Here is a 17,338-nt window from a genome sequence, read left to right as displayed (position 1 = left end):
TGTCTGATGCTCCTTTTATCTACCTTATCGACAGACGAGTAAAACATATGGATTAAAAACAAATAAATAATAGGGGGAACAAATGTTAAAATAAATTTAGTAGATTGAAATGCTAGTGATCAATGAAAGGGAGGGGTAAGGGGTATGGTATGTGTGAATTTTTCTCTGTTTTCTTTTTATTTCTTTTTCTGAATTGATGCAAATGTTCTAAGAAATGATCATGATGATGAATATACAAATATGTGATGATGTTGTGAGTTATTGATTATGTAAGAAGAACAGAATGATCATATGATAAGAACGTTTGTGTTTGTATGTGGTTATGTATCATTAAAAAAATCATTGACTAAATTCCCTTGAGGGACAGGAAAAAGAAATGGAACTATTAAACTTTACCATCTGAGGAAACCTTAGGTACTCTGAAGTCAAAAGGCAAACCCTGGATCTTGAGGCTTGCTCTTGTGAAACTGGTTTATGAAGTGGACAAGCTAAGCCTACCTAGAGTCATGCCTAAGAGTTACTTCCAGGAAACTCTCTTTAGTTGCTCAGATGTGACCCCTCTCTCTCTAAGCCAAACTCAGCAAGTAAAATCATTACCCTCACTCCTACATGGGACATGACATCCAGGGGTGAAAGTCTCCCTGGCAATGTGGGATATCACTCCCAGGGATGAGCCTGGACCTGGCACCATGTGATCGACAACGCCTTCCTGACCAAAAGGGGAAAAAGAATTGTAACAAAATAAGGTATCAGTGGCTGAGAGAGTTCAAATAGAGGTAAGAGGTTATTCTGGAGGCTACTCTTACACAAGTTTCACCTACATATTGCTATTTATCAGTTTGCCAAAACAAGACCATTCCCGCTAACACTAAAGAACACCTACAGCTCTATCTGAGATTCTACAAAAGTTCCATCACTATGATTACTTTCCAGAAACCTAAAACCACCAGATAGGGTCATAGGTCAGATAAGTCCTGAAACCCAGAGGGGCCAGCCTCTCCAGAACATCAACTAGTTCCATGCCCCTATCCCATATTATTGACACCCCTTTCTAACATGAAAAAGTCAGAGTGGCCACAGCACAAATACCCCTAACGATGGGCAAAAGATCAAAGGAGAAGGAGAAGTTATAACAGAGAGGACAGGATTCAACAAATGAGTATGACTGTTGAATCATTATACTGATATTTCTTTTAGTCTCCAGTGTCTTGGAGCAGTTAGAAGGAAAAACCTAAAATTGTGGAACTATAACCCATACCAAACTCTGAAATTTGTTCTATAACTAATTGCTGTGGTGTACTTTGAAATTTATAGTTTTGTATATATGTTATATTTCACAATTAAAAAAAAAAAAACAACATTGCCTAATACAAGGTCCTGAAGACATTTCCCTATGTTTTCTTCTAGTTTTTGTTTTTATATTTAGGTCTTTTATCCATTTTGAGTTCATTTTTATATGTGGTATGAGGTAGGGTCCAGTTTTATTCTTTTGCATATAGAGATCCCATTTTCCCAGGACCATTTGTTGAAGAGACTATTCTTTCTTCATTGAGTAGATTTGATACCCTTGTCAAAAATCAACTGAAATTTATATTTTGACTACTGCAGTTCCTAATATAACTTATGTGGACAGCTTAATTGAACACCATAAGTACATGGAACCTTAAGTAAGATATAAGATTTTGTAGGTTTCTCCAGAGTGATACCCCAATAAATCCCAGAGTAGTTTGAACAGTGAGTAAAAAAGTATTTGCAAAGTCCCCCTAGGGAAATGGTGAGAAAGGGGGAAAATTCAACTTCCCCAAGTGGAGAATTCTTGATATTCTCACAGGCAGTGGGGGCAACCAAAGCAATTTGGTTTGTTCACATGAAACTTAACACTGCAAAGGATACGTCAAGCCTACTTAAAATTAGGCCTAAGAGTCACCCCCAACAGACCCTCTTTTGTTGCTCAGATGTGGCCTCTCTCTCCAGCCAACACAACAAGCAAACTCACCGTCCTCCCCCTCTCTACATGGGACATGACTCCCAGGGGAGTGGACCTTCCTGGCAATGTGGAACAGAAATCCTAGAATGAGCTGGAACTCAGCATCAAGAGATTGAGAAAGCCTTCTTGACTGAAAGGGGGAAGAGCAAAATGAGACAAAATAGTGTCAAAGGCTGAGAGAGTCCAAACAGAGTCAAGAGGTTATCCTGGAGGTTATTCTTACGCATTAAATAGATATCACCTTGTTAGTCCAGATATAATGGAGAGGCTGGAGGGAAGTGCCTGAAAATGTAGAGCTGTGTTCCAGTAGACGTGTTTCTTGAAGATAATTGTATAATGATACAGCTTTTGTAATGTGATTGTGTGATTGTGAAAACCTTATGTCTGATGCTCCTTTTATCTACCTTATCAACAGATGAGTAAAACATATGGATTAAAAACAAATAACTAATAGGGGGAACAAATGTTAAAATAAATTTAGTAGATTGAAATGCTATGATCAGTGAAAAGGAGGGGTAAGGGGTATAGTATGTATGAATCTTTTTCTGTTGTCTTTTCATTTCTTTTTCTGAATTGATGCAAATATTCTAAGAAATGATCATGATGATTGTGGTAGTTAGATTCAGTTGTCAACTTGGCCAGGTGAAGGCACCTAGTACTGTTGCTGTGGACATGAGCCATTGGTACGTGAACCTCATCTGTTGCTGATTACATCTGCAGTCGGCTAGGAGGTATGCCTGCTGCAATGAATGATGTTTGACTTAATTGGCTGGTGCTTAAATGAGAGAGCTCAATGTAGCACAGCCCAAGCAGCTCAGCATACCTCATCTCAGCACTCGCAGCTCAGCCCAAGCCTTTGGAGATGCAGAAAAAAATCACCCCAGGGAAAGTTGTTGGAACCCAGAGGCCTGGAGAGAAGGCCAACAGAGACCATCCTGTGCCTTCCCACATAAGAAAGAACCTCAGTAGATAGTTAGCTGCCTTTCCTCTGAAGAACTAACAAAATAAATCCCCTTTTATTAAAAGCCAATCTGTCTGTGGTGTGATGCATTTCAGCAGCTAGCAAACTAGAACAATGATGAATATACAATTAAGTGATGCTATTGTGAATTACTGACTATGTATGTAGAATGGAATGATCATATGTTAAGAATGTTTGTGTTTGTCGTTACATTTAAATATAATATAAATATTTTTATTTTAAAAATAAATAAACAAATAAATAAAAAAATCAATTGGCCATGGATGTGAAGGCTTATTTCTGAATTCTCAATTGATTCCATTGGTGTATATGTCAGTCCTTGTGCCAGTACCATGCTGTTTTGATTACTGTAGCTTTGAATAAGTTTTAAAATCTTGGCTTTTCCAATTTTGCAAAGAAGGCTGTTGGAATTTTGATTGGGATTTTGTAGAATCTGTAAATTGCTTTGGGTTAACCCAGATTCTTAAACCTCAGTTGGTATTATTAGATCTGAGCTACCTACTAAGCTCCAAGCCTCAGCTCCTGCACCAATAAAATAGTTAAAAGCATTAGGGCTGGAGATACCTGAGTTGGAAGCCTGACCAGGCGACTGCATTTCCATGAGCATGTGACTTAACTCTAAGCTTCATCTTACCCATAATTTCTTCTTCCTAATGCTGTTGCAAGGCTTCGAAGAGTCAATGCATGGGAAACCCTTGGCACAGCACCTGGCACACAGAGCTGCCATGGTTATCACCATCCATCATTGTCCCTGTCTTCACCATTTTCACTATTCCTGTCTCCTGTCCCCAAGATTTCTATTAGGTTCTAGTGGGGCAAAGAATTCCATAGCCATAAAGCACTGTCTGAATGCCAGGGCCATTGAGTACCTACAATAACATTCTTTTCACTGGAAACGAGACCCATTCCCTTCCTTCCAGAGGATAATGGCACAGGCCCTCCCCTTGAAGGCCCTTTGGTGACTTCAATTTTATGACAAATGCATCTGTTGTCCTTTTCTGTTCTCAGGGCACCAACTAACCAACTAAAAGGGCTGTTACCCGGAGTATTGTTCCCAAGGAAGAAAAGAACCAGAACACCCACCTACACCTGCTTTGTGCCAAGAATCTACAGTGGGGAAGCAAGGACAGCATATGTTGTTCTTTTAGAAAAATGAAAGTGCACCTAAGTGACGAACCAGTTGGGGCTTCTCGAGCCATTACAAGGCAAGTGGATGGGGTGGCTGGGCTGGGGAGCAGGTCTGACTCCCTTGGGAACCAGACCCTCTCTGACCTTTTGAATGAAGGAGCTTCCTGTCCTTCTTTGTAAAATAAGAAAAAAGAGACATACAAGTCTCAGGATTTCAAAAGGTAGATTTTGGAGTTTAAGACCACTTATTTTATTGATGAAGCCCAGAGTGGGAAAAGCACTTTCTCAGCATTATAAAATAATTCATAGCTGGACCCAAATTCACTCCAGTTAGGTCTTTTTGTTTGAAGTAATGGGCTAACAACATCCATAATGTGATTTTTTAAGGCAATGATGAGCTGATATTCACTATGTAGTTTGAGGAATCACAAAATGCCCTTCTCCTTTGTGTGCTCCTTTGACCTTCTCTATTAACATCAGTGTCTGAGTTGACACTGTGCTGTTGAGAGGCAGTGTCGTACAGTGGTTTAGAGCATAGGAGCTGGAGCCAGCCTGATTTCAAACCTTGGCCTTGTTGCTTACCAGCTGTATGACCTTGGGCAAGTTACTTAACCTCCTTGGGCCTCAATTTCTTCATCTGTAAAATGGGCTAAGGGAACTACTATAGGGTTCTTGTGAATTAATTCCTGTAAATTGTTTTGAGAAGTAACTGCTATATAGTAAGCACTCAATAAATAGTAATTAAAATTATCTTCAAATGAGTAACTTGAGGTCAAGGTAGGAAGTTCATATGGAAACAAGCAAAGAATCTAACTATTAGATACAAATGAAGTGCGTATGTTTCTTTTGTCAAAATACTGGGCTATCATGATCCCTAAATTCAGGTAAATCACACAAGAAATGAAGCACCTAATTTGAAACTGTATATAAGAGAAATTGTGATGGCTTTGTTGACAAGGGCTCCACTTGGTTTACACCAAAGCTTTGGATTCTGAGGAGGGAGGAAGTGCAATTATAGACAGTTCCACAGACCATCAAATAAAAAACAAACTGAACTTCTTAAGGGGAGACTTTATTTGACTGGACTATTGCAATGGAGGGAGGGGGTTATGGCAATAGGGAGAACACTCTGAATTTAAGGACTCTAGGTGTCTCAAGAGTTAGGGAAAAAAAGGGATTTTCCTTTATAAAGAAGAAAGAACCAGGTGTAGGAACGTGGGATGAAAGGCTGGTGTGATCTGAAAATATTTTATGCTGAAGGTGCCTAAATTCTGGGAGGTGCCCTTAAACTTTTAGAGGAAGGAACTTAGCCAAATTTGGTTAACAATCATTTTGTTCCGATTGATCAGTGGGGACAAAAAGTTCAGCCAATCATTTATGAGACAACTAATGGGAATGTGGAGGGTCCATTCCTGGACCATGTCTTGTCACAGTAAACCAGGGGGCATCCCTGAGTCTTATCTAAGTCATATGGTGAAGGGGTGTTCTTCACAGTAAACTGTTTTCTGGAATACAAAGGATGGGGGATTTCTTAATCTTTGCTGTTTTCTGGGATTGCAGGACTCAGTTAAAATTGAACGTTGTGGGAAATGGCAAGAAAGGGGGAAAACATGACTTCCCCATGTGGAGAGTTCCTGATATTCTCACAAGCAGTGGGGACAACCAAAGCAATAGGCTGAGCCCTCAATTTTGGGGTTTGTTCCCATGAAACTTATCCCCACAAAGGATAGGCTAAGCCTACTTAAAATTAGGCCTAAGAGTCACCCCCAGAGACCCTCTCTTGTTGCTCACATGTGGCCTCTCTCTCTCAGCCAACATGACAAGCAAACTCACTGCCCTACTCCCTCTACATGGGACATGACTCCCAGGGGTGTAAACCTCCCTGGCAAAGTGGACAGTAGTTCTAGAATGAGCTGGGACTCAGCATTAAGGAACTGAGAAAACTTTCTCGACCAAAAGCAAGAAGAGAGAAATGAAACAAAACAAAGTGTCAGTGGCGGAGAGATTTCCAGCAGAATGGAGAGGTCATCCTGGAGGTTATTCTTACACATTATATAGATATCTCCTTTTCAGTTTAAGATGTATTAGAGAGGCTAGAGGGAAGTGTCTGAAACTGTGGAGCTCTGTTCCCACAGCCATGTTTCTTGAAGATGATTTTATAATGATATAGCTTTTGTAATGTGACTGTGTGATTGTGAAAACCTTGTGTCTGATGCTCCTTTTATCTACGGTATGGAAGATGAGCAAAACATATGGATTAAAAATAAATAAATAATAGGGAGAACAAATGTTAAAATTAATTGAAAAAAGCCTGAACATTGTCAGAACCCTTGTGCTCCCAATTGGAGTGATGGGAATGTGGCCCCCAGCGTGAAGCGGGCTGCGCGTGCGGGATGAACCGCTGGATATTTACTGGCTATGTGCTACGCAAGGGGAAGTACCACTGCTTTCTACAGGAATTCTAGGCTAAGCAGCCTCTTGACAAAAAATGAGGGACCCAGGCCAGTTCCTAGGGCTTCTTTCTCCCCTCCACTAGCATCTCCTGGGTAACAACAGATAGAAAGCCAGGGAAAAAGAAGGGTGTGTATGGGGGTGGTACTCAGCCTTTTCTTCTCTGTCACAGTACTGACCCAAGGGGACTTTTAAGAAATGCAAATGGAAAAGATTTAATATTAATTCTCTGTAAGGTTGCTTTGGTGATGTAGACTGTTGTTTGAACTAGATATGAGAAGCTGCCTGGGTATTGGAAAGGAAGCCAAAAGTGCACGGTGGACCATGTTGATGAACTGCTTTGAATTCAGGGAGCCAGCTCAGCTCTTGCAGGCTGTCTTAGGGGAGGTATAGGGCATTCTGGAGGCTGAGGTGGAAGGAGGGGTGGATGGCAGGGCACAGACTCTCACAGTGGAGTGGGAAGAACATGGGCTCAGGGGTCTGTAAGTCTGCACCCAGGCTGTTTCCCCGTGTGCCGTTGTGTGCCTTGGTTAAGTTACAGCACTTCTCTGAATGTCAACGTCCTCATCCGTAAAATAGGATGGCACTGTCTCCCCTTAACAGTGTTACTGGGATTAAATGAGGAAACGTGTTGTGTAAAGGATACTTATTGCCCTGTGAATGGAACCTCTTTCTTACCGTGTTATTACTAGTAGTCATCGGGCACCAAAGTCTCTTTTATGTCAGCTTTCATCCAGCCCATCTCCCCTTCCTTTTGAGCATCTTACTGCCTTCATTAAGGGATCCAAGCAGCTATATTGGATCTTTGCAGCAACCCCATGAGGTAGACTGGAGAGGGATTGTGATCTGATGACAACTGAGACGTGGTGGGGTTAAGGGTCTTTTCTGAGACCATTTAGCAGGTGGTGGAACCAGGACCAGAGCTCGCAATTCCAACCCCTAGTCCAGTGCCCTTCCATTATGGCCTACTCCTTGAGGGCTCACTTGTCAACGGCTACATTACAAAAACCACCACCCCAATCTCCGTGAGCTTGTTAAAACAATAAGCCCACAATTCTGTGTTTCAGCAGTTTGGGCTGAGCTCACCTAGGTGGTTCTGCTTCTCTGATCTCAGTTGGGCTCAGTCCTGCGTCTGCAGTCGGCTTGCAGGTGAGCTGGGGGTGCTGGCCTGCTATGCTCCGCTGGGATGGCTCATTTCTGCCTTGAATGGCCTCTCATCATCCAGTAGGCTAGCCTGGGCTGCTTCACATGGCAGCCAGGGTAAGGATTCCAAGAGCAGCAAGAGAAAGGCCCCATCCGTAAGCACTTTTCAAGTTTCTTCTTGTGGCATATTTGCCATTGTCTCATTGGCCAAAGACAGTCACTTGGTGGGGACTCCCCAAGGACAAGAACAGAGAGAGGCATGCCCATGGTTACAACAACATACCACATGTACAGTGAGCAGTGCTAGAGGGTGGTGTCAGGGCTCCAGTCCTATGTGACCTGGGGCAAAGGTTGGTGTTCTTTGAGGAGCCTTCTTGAACCCCCAAATATGGTTCAAAATACAGTTGCACACCCATCCCCCTTCACAATGCATTATAATTGCTCTTCAGTGTTATAAGCTCTGCAAAGGGAGGAACTCTGTCCATCTTTTCTGCTAACGTCTTGTTAATAAGATGTGCATTTGCCACACACTTGGTGCCAAATAAATGCTAGTTGAATCGGACAGTTGTATAATTTCTCCTTTGACAACTACAGAGACATGTTTTCCATGATGGGACTATATCTAGCAGCCTGACACCCCTTATGTGGACTTCTCAGGGTTAGAATAATCTCTTGCCCACTATGAGTTGGTAAGTGTAGATAATATAAAACAAACCCAGATAGCTATATTAATAATAGTGATAGCTGCCATTTATTAAGTACTTACCATATGCCAAAACTCTATGTATTATTTAATCTGCAGCATCCATCAAGGGTCTTCTTAGAGTCTGCCTTCAGATTTACATGACTGCCACAGGCCATTTATGGCCCCAGTTTGCCTAGGAATTTGTCAGCAGGGCAATGTCGAGTTCTCTTTTTTTGTGGGAGTCCATGTAGCAGAACAGCTCAGATGGGAGGAGCTATCCCCTGGCTTAAAAGTCCTCCACCTCAGATGGTGCGATGGTGGCTCATTGGCAGAATTCTCACCTGCCATGCTGGACACCCTGGTTCAATTCCTGGAACCTGTCCATGGAAAAAAAAAAGAGAGAGAGAGAGAGAAAAGTCTCCCACCCCTCAGAAGGTAATATTTCTTGTAACAGTTCCATTGGGATATCTTCCAGGGTTCCTGCAAGGGATGTGGCCAGTTACAAGAGTCATCACGCTCAGGGACGCCCAAAGCTAGGGCATCCCCACCAGGTACTTAATAGTTCTTCCGATCCAGCAGTAATTGACCAATAAGGAGTTATTTTGTCATAAGAAATGTTGCTCAGTAATATATATGGCATACCATCCTTATCAGGTAAAAAGGGGAACAGAGCTGAAGAGTTAACCTAAGGTCAAATTAGAAAAGCTTGTTAATTCTCACTTATGAAGCAGAGGCTATTATTACGTCCATTTTATGATACTAAAATGTGAACTCACAGATGTTCAGTAAGTGACAGAGAAGGGATGGGAACCTGGGTTCCAGATTGCATTGCTGCTTTACCTGTTAATCTATCTGGCAAAATTAGAACATCTTTTTAGAAAAACAAAATGAAGTCATAAATTACAAAACAAAATGTTAATTATATTTAGCGTTCTGCTTTGGTCTATGTCAGTTATAGGACTTTCATTAGTACAGGCTGATGGAGCCATGGAGCACCTGTTGGAGTGTCTGCAGAGCAAGTTAGTACAGGACAAAACCAGGGAAGCTTTATGTTTTTATGCTTTTAGCCAAAACTCTCCAAAGCTTTTTGGTTATGTATCTCATCAATAAAAATTTTTTGTGGACATAAAAATATAAGTATCTTAATTACATATGGTAATTGTGGCATCTTGGAGTTATATACCCCAGAAAAATATTATTTTAAAATTATATACATCTATGAGTCCATTTATATGGAATAGCCAGAACAGGTAAATCCATAAAGACAGAAGGTAGATTAGTGGTTGCCAAAGGTGGGGAAGGGAGAGGACGGGAAGTGTCTGATAATGGGTATGGGGTTTCTTTCTGGAGAGAGAAAAATTTCTGGAGTGAGAGAGTGGTGATTAGTGCACACCTTGTGAATATACTAAAAACCACTGGATTGTATACTTAATATAAAAATAAAGTGAGAATTTTAGGTATCTTCATCTTTAGAAAATTATATGCAGATATTAATTGTAGTGTCATGGAGTTATGTACCCTGGAAAAACATGTTCTTAATCGTAATCCCTTCCTGTGGGTGTGCATTGGACCTTCTGATGAGGGTACTCCGGTTAAGCTGTGGCTCAACTGATTCAGGTTGGGTCTGAGTCCTATTACTGGAGGCCCTTGAGAGAAGGCCACAGAGAGAGAGGCAGCCAAATGGACGGCAACAGAACACGGAAGACAAAGGAGAAGACACCGCCATCTGCCTTGTCATGTGAAGGAAAAGTCAAGGAACCCCTAACATTGCTGGAGAGCCAGAAGATCCTGACCCAGGAAGGAAGCAAGCCTTCTAACCTCTAAGACCCGGAGCCAAGAATTTCCTGTTGTTAAATCAACGCATTGGGCAGCCCCAGTCTGGGCGCACGAGGGGCGGGGCCGGGGGAACGCGGTGTCTGTGCGGCGGGGCCGGCCCCCAATGTCCTGCTCTCGCCTCGCTCGGCTTCCTTTTCTCCTCCGCCAGCATCGGCCACCCCAGGCTTGCGTTCCTCCGGTGGCACCGCCCCTTCCTCAGCCCCAGGACCAACTCCACAGAACTGAGAGGCAGCTGAACCCGGCTCCCACCCCTACGGAAACTCATCTCGACTTTGGTGGTAACAGATGCCCAAATTAGACGGTCACTTCTGCAGTTGTTCTGTGCTCACGGTGGGAGGCACCCAAAATACCAGAAAGTCAGTGCTGGAGGGCTGGCAGCAAAAGTGGGAGAAATGATCAGTTTGTCTGTTTCCAGCCCCTCTTTGCTGGTGGACCACAGTGGTGTGACTACAGTAGCAGCAGCAGCCATGCTAACAGTTGGCATCATCACTTGGTGCAAAGAAGCCTTGTGCTTTTTTAAGTTAGAGTTGTCCTAGCCCTTGTGCTCAACCTACTGCAGATGCAGAGAAATGTCACCCTTTTCCCAGAAGAAGTTATTGCCACCATCTTCTCCTCAGCCTGGTGGGTTCCTCCCTGTTGTGGGACAACAGCTGCTGTTGTGGGCTTGCTCTACCCCTGTATTGCCAGCCATCTTGGAGAACCCCATAAATTTAAAAGAGTGGGCCAGCGTGATGCGTTGTATCTCAAGTTTTGTTGGCATCAGCTATGCAAGTGCCAAATTGGATTTTGCCAATAATGTTCAGCTGTCTTTGACTTTAGCAGCCCTATCATTGGGCCTTTGGTGGACATTTGATAGTTCAAGAAGTGGTCTTGGGCTTGGAATTACCATCACATTTCTAGCTACACTGATCACTCAGTTTCTCGTATGTATGGTGTTTATCAGTATACATCCCCAGAATTTCTCTATATTCGTTCTTGGCTCCCACGTATATTTTTCTCAGGAGATGTAACAGTAGGAAACATAAGATGACAACTGGCTATGGGTGTTCCTGAAAAGCCACAGAGTGAGTCTTCAGACTCACTGATTCAGAAGAATGGGCAAGATTTGGGAAGAAAATCTGTGATATTGGATTGTGACAAAGATTATCTTTTTCTCAAATAAACTATTTAGATTGGACTGACTACACAAATGACCCCTGGGAAAAAAAAATTCACCTATTTTAGAATAGTGATGTGGAAAGAATACCTACCTTGAAATCTTCCTTTGATTGACTGCATTTGTACCTGTCTGTGCTCTGGAAGCATTTGAGTGCAGGCTATGCATAGGAGCTCAGGCAGCTGGCAATTTCCCAAGTATTAGATTTCATGTATGTTATTAAAAACAAGTTGCCATATTTCAAAGCCTCGAACTAAAACTTAGTTACCAATTACTGATTTTGTATCAGTGCCCAAAGGAGATGGGTTGATGGTGCTTAACAAAAATGAAATGTGGTATAATAGGAGTAATATATATCCAAAAGATATTTTTAAATAGGGTTGTGTTAAAAAAAAATGGAACAGGTGTAGGGAGGTACTCCATGTCAGATCATAACATTGCCATGCTTTAGAAACCACACTCTCATTTAATCCTGTCACTCAGTGACAGACTTATATGTATATTCCCAGTATGTACACTATATGTATGTACACTACAAAAGAGGTTCTCTTGGGGGTGACTCTTAGGCCTAATTTTAAGTAGGCTTGACCTATCCCCTGTGGGGTTAAGTTTCATATGAACAAACTCCAAGACTAGGGGCTCAGCCTATAGCTTTGGTTGCCCACACTGCTTGCGAGAATATCAAGAATTCAACTTGGGGAAGTTGAGTTTTCTCCCGTTCTCACCATTCCCCGAAGGGGACTTTGCAAATACTTTTTCACTCACTGATCAAATCACTCTGGGATTCATAAGGGCATCACTTGGACAAACCAACAAAATCTCATGTCCTATACAAAAATCCATGTACTTAAGGTGTTCAACCAACTATCTACATAAGTTATATTAGGAGATGCACTAGTCAAAGTATAAACTTGTACCAAATAAACATTTTTTGCTTTAGTCTAACACATAAGTTGAAATTTTAAAATACTAATCACCATCTATTTTCAGCACACTGCAGTAATGACATTCTTTTGTTCTTCGTCATGCAAAAACATTTTTTAAATTTGTACATTTAGTCACTATCACTATACACTCTAGGCATTCCTAGATTATGCCATCTCAATCTCTATCATCTATCTTTCTTTCTGATTTCATTTATGCCCCAGCCCTCCTCCCTCTATCATTCTCACATTCAGCTTCATTCAGTGTTTTAACATAATTGTATTACAGTTAGGTAATATTGTGCTGTCCATTTCTGAGTTTTTATATTCAGTCCTGTTGCACAATCTGTATCCCTTCAGCTCCAATTACCCAATATCTTACCCTATTTCTATCTCCTGATGGTCTCTGTGACCAAGGAAATATTCCAAGTTTATTCACTAATGTCAGTTCATATCAGTGAGACCATACAGTATTTGTCCTTTTGTTTCTGGCTAATCACACTCCGCATAATGTCCTTAAGGTCCATTCATGTTGTTACATACTTCATAACTTTATTCTGTCTGACAGCTGCATAATATTCCATCTTATGTAAATGCCACAGTTTGTTTAGCCAACCGTCTGTTGATGGACATTTTGGATGCTTCTTTTGGTAATTGTAAATAATGCTGCTATAAACATTGGTGTGTAAATGTCGTTTGAGTAGAGACAGCATATAGATGGGTCCTGTTTTTTAATCCATTCTGCCAGACTATGTCTTTTGATTGGAGAGTTTAATCCATTAACATTCAGTGTTATTACTGCATGGGTAGTACTTTCTTCTACTATTTTGCCTTCTAGATTTTATATGTCATACCTAATTTTCCTTCTTTTTACCTGTACTCATAGTCTTCCTTTCTACACTCTTCTCCACACCTCTCTGTTCTGTGTTTGTATCTGTCTCTAGTGTTCCCTATAGTATTTATTGCAGAGCTGGTCTCTTGGACACAAATTCTCTCAGTGATTTTTTTGTCTGAAAATGTTTTAATTTCTCCCTCATTTTTTTTTACATGGGCAGGCACCAGGAATCAAACCTGGGTCCTTTGGCATGGCAGTCCAGCATTCTTGCCTGCTGAGCCACCATGGCCCGCCCTCTCCCTCATTTTTGAAGGATAATTTTGCTGGATGTAGAATTCTTGGTTGGCAGTTTTCTCTTTTAATAATTTAAATATATCATCCCACTGTCTTCTCGCCTCCATGGTTTCTGCTGAGAAATCTATGCATAGTCTTATTGGGCTTCCCTAGTATGTGATGGATTGCTTTTCTCTTGCTGCTTTCAAGATTCTCTCTTTCTCTTTGACCTCTGACATTGTGATTAGTAAATATCTTGGGGTATGTCTGTTTGGATCTATTCTCTTTGGGATACGCTGCACTTCTTGGATCTGTAATTTTAAGTCTTTCATACGAGTTGGGAAATTTTCAGTGATAATTTCCTCCATTAGTTTTTCTCCTCCTTTTCCCTTCTCTTCTCCTTCTGGGATACCCACAACATGTATATTCATGCGCTTCATATTGTCTTTCAATTCCCTCAGTCCCTGCTCATATTTTTCGATTTTTTCCCCTATGTTTTCTTTTTCTTGCCGGATTTCAGATGTTCCATTCTCCAGTTCACTAATCCTATGTTCTGTCTCTCAAAATCTACCATTGTAGGTTTCCATTGTTTTTTTCATCTCTTCTACCTTGCCTTTCATTCCCATAAGTTCTGTGATTTGTTTTTTCAGACTTTCAATGTCTTCTTGTTCATTCCTTGTCTTCTTCATATCCTCCCTCAATTCATTGATTTGGTTTTTGATGAGATTTTCCATGTCTGTTCGTATATTCTGAATGAATTATTTCAGCTCCTGTATGTCATTTGAATTGTTGGTTTGTTCCTTTGACTGGGCCATCTCTTCAATTTTCCTAGTGTGATTTGTTATTTTTTGCTGGCGTCTAGGCATTTAATTACCTTAATTAGTTTATTCTGGAGATTGCTTTCACTTCTTTTACCTAGGGTTTTCTTGCTGGATGAATTTGTTGTCTATCTGTTCTTTGACATTCAGTTCAGCTTTGTCTGGACCTCTAGCTTAAGTTTTGTTTAACAGAGGAGAAATTTTCAGTTTTTGTTTTCTTTTTTCTTGCCCTGCTTGTATGGTGCCTTTCCCCCCCCCCCCCCCGAACCTTAGGAGGGTCTACTTAGATATTATAGACCCCAGCCGGATTTTCCCAGACCAAACTGGCCTCCTATCAGGAAGAAAGAGTCACTTGCGTCGGTTTTCCCTGAGGGTGAGACCCAGCAGGTGGAAAGACTTTCCTGTGAAGTCTCTGGACTCTGTTTTTCTTATCCTGCCCAGTATGTGGCGCTTGTCTGCCTGCAGGTCCCACCAGCATAAGATGATGCAGCACCTTTAACTTTGGCAGACTCTCCCTGCTGGGGTGTGGTGGAGACAGAGGAGAGGTTGTAGGCTGGTTTTAATGGCTTCAAATTCCCAAGCCCTGTGTTTGAATTCCTTGATGGAGGGATTTCACCTGAGTTGGGCTTCACCCCTCCCCTGGGGAAGGCACAGGCCTCCCAAAAGAGCACATTTCTGCCTATGCCTGGGGCAGTTGCAGCCTGAGAAGTCCTGCCACTATATCCAAAGGCAGTCAAGCCTTTGTAGAATCACAGTCACAAAAACCTCTGTTTCCTTCTTTTTTCCCTCCTTTTTCCATCAGCCCTGCCCCCTTGGTGCCGGGGCAAAAATGAGCAACCTCCATTTTGACCAGGTTCACCTAAGCGGGGGGCCTATTTTTAGTAGTCAGAATTCGTTAATTAATTCCACAATTGGCATTGTGCTCAGTCCCTACTGCTGGTAAAGTCCTTTCCTTTCCCCTCTGGGAAGCGGCCTGTGGGGGAGGGGCTCTGGCCGCCGCAGCTTTGGGAACCCACAGTTCTGGGGAGGCTCGCAGCCGGTCCAGCTGGTCCAGACTGGGGTACGCTGTGTGTCTAGTCACTGATGTGGCCCCAGGAGCTGTTCTGTACTGTGTCTGGTTATTTTGTAGTTGTTCTGGATGACAAACTAAAATGCGCACATTGTTAAACCGCCATCTTGACCTGGAAGCGAGATTTACTTTCATACCATTTTCAGCATTGTCTTCTTTTTGCATTCATTTTTTTTAACTTTTATTAAAGGTTCAAAACAAACAAACAAACAAACAAACAAAACAACCCATTGTATGGTATTTGGTTTAGCAGCCCGTAAACTAAAACAGTAAGGAACTAAAAGAATATGTGCATTATAAAGAATAGCCTGTAAAAGTTATAAGAAGAGATTTAAAAAGTCATACAATTAAAATTTCTGATATTGTCTTCCCTTACCCCAACAAATTGTCTTTTGCTCTCCCTGTGGAACCACTGCTTTAAATCATCACTAAATAGGCTGTGCCTCCAATTACAAGCCATTTATGGCCATTAGTAAAAGCCCCTTTTTGCTTTCACAACCGCTTTGAATTTCAGCAAAATTGCTGATCAATCAGCAATAGTAATAACTATTACTAACTAACATACACTGAGTGCAGATCAGATGACATGCACTATTCTAAATGTTCGGTTTATATACAAATGTCTCAATCCTATATGACTCTATTACTGTTATTACATTTCCATTTTACAGTTGAGAAAACTGAGGTTCAGGCAGGTTATGGAGCTAATAAGTGGCTGAGTAGCGCTTCAAATCAAGCAGTTATGCTCAGTGCCTTCTCCGTTAACCTGAGTTCAATTCTTACCGTATGCCTGGAACTGCTCCAGGCATTGGGAACTGGTAGTGGAAGGAAGTGCAGTCCCTGCACTCTTGGAGCCCTAATGCTGACTAGGGGTGTTGGGTGTTGGGTTAGCTGATGGCTGGGGGTAAGCGGCCATACTGAGTCAGTCACACAGACACACAGCGCACAGCACACAACCCAGGAGACAACCCTCAGGGGTGAGTGGAAGGCGTCTGCTTTATTGAGGAAGTGCACAGGCTTATATAGGTTGGGAGCATGCAGGTACACGTGTCAGGCTGGGATTGGTCACCGTTGTTGCCAGGGTGGAGGGCAGATTTAAGGGTAGCACTTTTGGCGTGAACCACCGCCAGTTCTGGGAAGAAAGCTGGTCGCGGGCTAGGCCATTTTGTGTTGCCTTGCATCAGCCACGGCATCCATGTTGGCAATATTTTATGATTTCTCCATCAGTTGGGAACAATAAGCAAGTAAATAAGTAATTTATAATAGTTATAAGTGCTCCAAAGAATCTATAAAACAGAAAAGCTCTGTGTCTGTCTTACAGAAAAGCTTAGGATGAAGCAATTAAGTAATTTAAACCAAATTTGGTTTATATGCAAATGTAATTGAGAATAGAAAATTTAACAAATAATTATGGTGAGTGAGTCACTATATACATGCCTTTTTCTTACTTTCCAGTGTATTGTAGAATTACCAAAAGCAGAAACCAACTGAATTGGATATTGTAAAAACCTTATGATTGGACCCACCTTGTTCCCCCTTGCCCATTTATTACAACTTTAGAGTCTTATAATCACAAAGACAACACCCTAATGTAATGAAGGGACCAAGTCAGCCCAGAACTGTTACTCTTGTTACTTGTTATTGTGATGGCTGTGACTTGTTATTGTGGTGGCTGTCTTAGTTCTAGCCTTCCTTCACCACTTTACGTTTGAAATTGTACTTGTCTATACTTATCGGGATGGTAACAACTCCATCACCCCTTGTTTGAATCCATAAAAATTGCTAAACTCCTTAGACTTGGGGAGACAGAATTTAAGGCCACTAGGCTGTCTTATCTCCTTCCTTGTGCTAGCAATAAATTCTGTTCCTCTTTGAAACCCCAGAATTGGTCCTCTGAGCACATGGGACAGAGAACCCCCTGCTTGTGTTTGGTATCACAAGTGCCTCTGCACCAGGCCAGGGAGGGTTTGGGATGAGCAGAATTCATCCCGCCAAGATAAAGGCTGGTGGATTTCACCAACACCTGAACCATATTGAGTTTGAGTCCCGACA

General features: G+C 41.8%; 1 protein-coding gene and 1 pseudogene across 5 annotated transcripts in view; both read left to right on the top strand.

Moving 5' to 3' along the window:
* HK1 (hexokinase 1) overlaps positions 1-17,338 on the top strand; it is a 156,831-nt gene that overhangs the window by 11,359 nt on the left and 128,134 nt on the right. For all 5 annotated transcript variants that reach the window (XM_077125061.1, XM_077125064.1, XM_077125057.1 and 2 more), the window contains exon 2: positions 3,978-4,174. The gene's annotated coding sequence lies outside the window, so the exon portion shown is untranslated. The remainder of the gene's footprint in view (positions 1-3,977; positions 4,175-17,338) is intronic.
* Positions 10,365-11,374, top strand: LOC143653355 (insulin-induced gene 1 protein pseudogene; annotated as a pseudogene).

Source organism: Tamandua tetradactyla, chromosome 13 (genome assembly GCF_023851605.1).
Source record: "Tamandua tetradactyla isolate mTamTet1 chromosome 13, mTamTet1.pri, whole genome shotgun sequence".
Taxonomy (NCBI): Eukaryota; Metazoa; Chordata; class Mammalia; order Pilosa; family Myrmecophagidae; genus Tamandua; species Tamandua tetradactyla.
The sequence above is the reverse complement of the archived record's forward strand: the minus strand, read 5'-3'. Positions and strand labels throughout refer to the sequence as shown.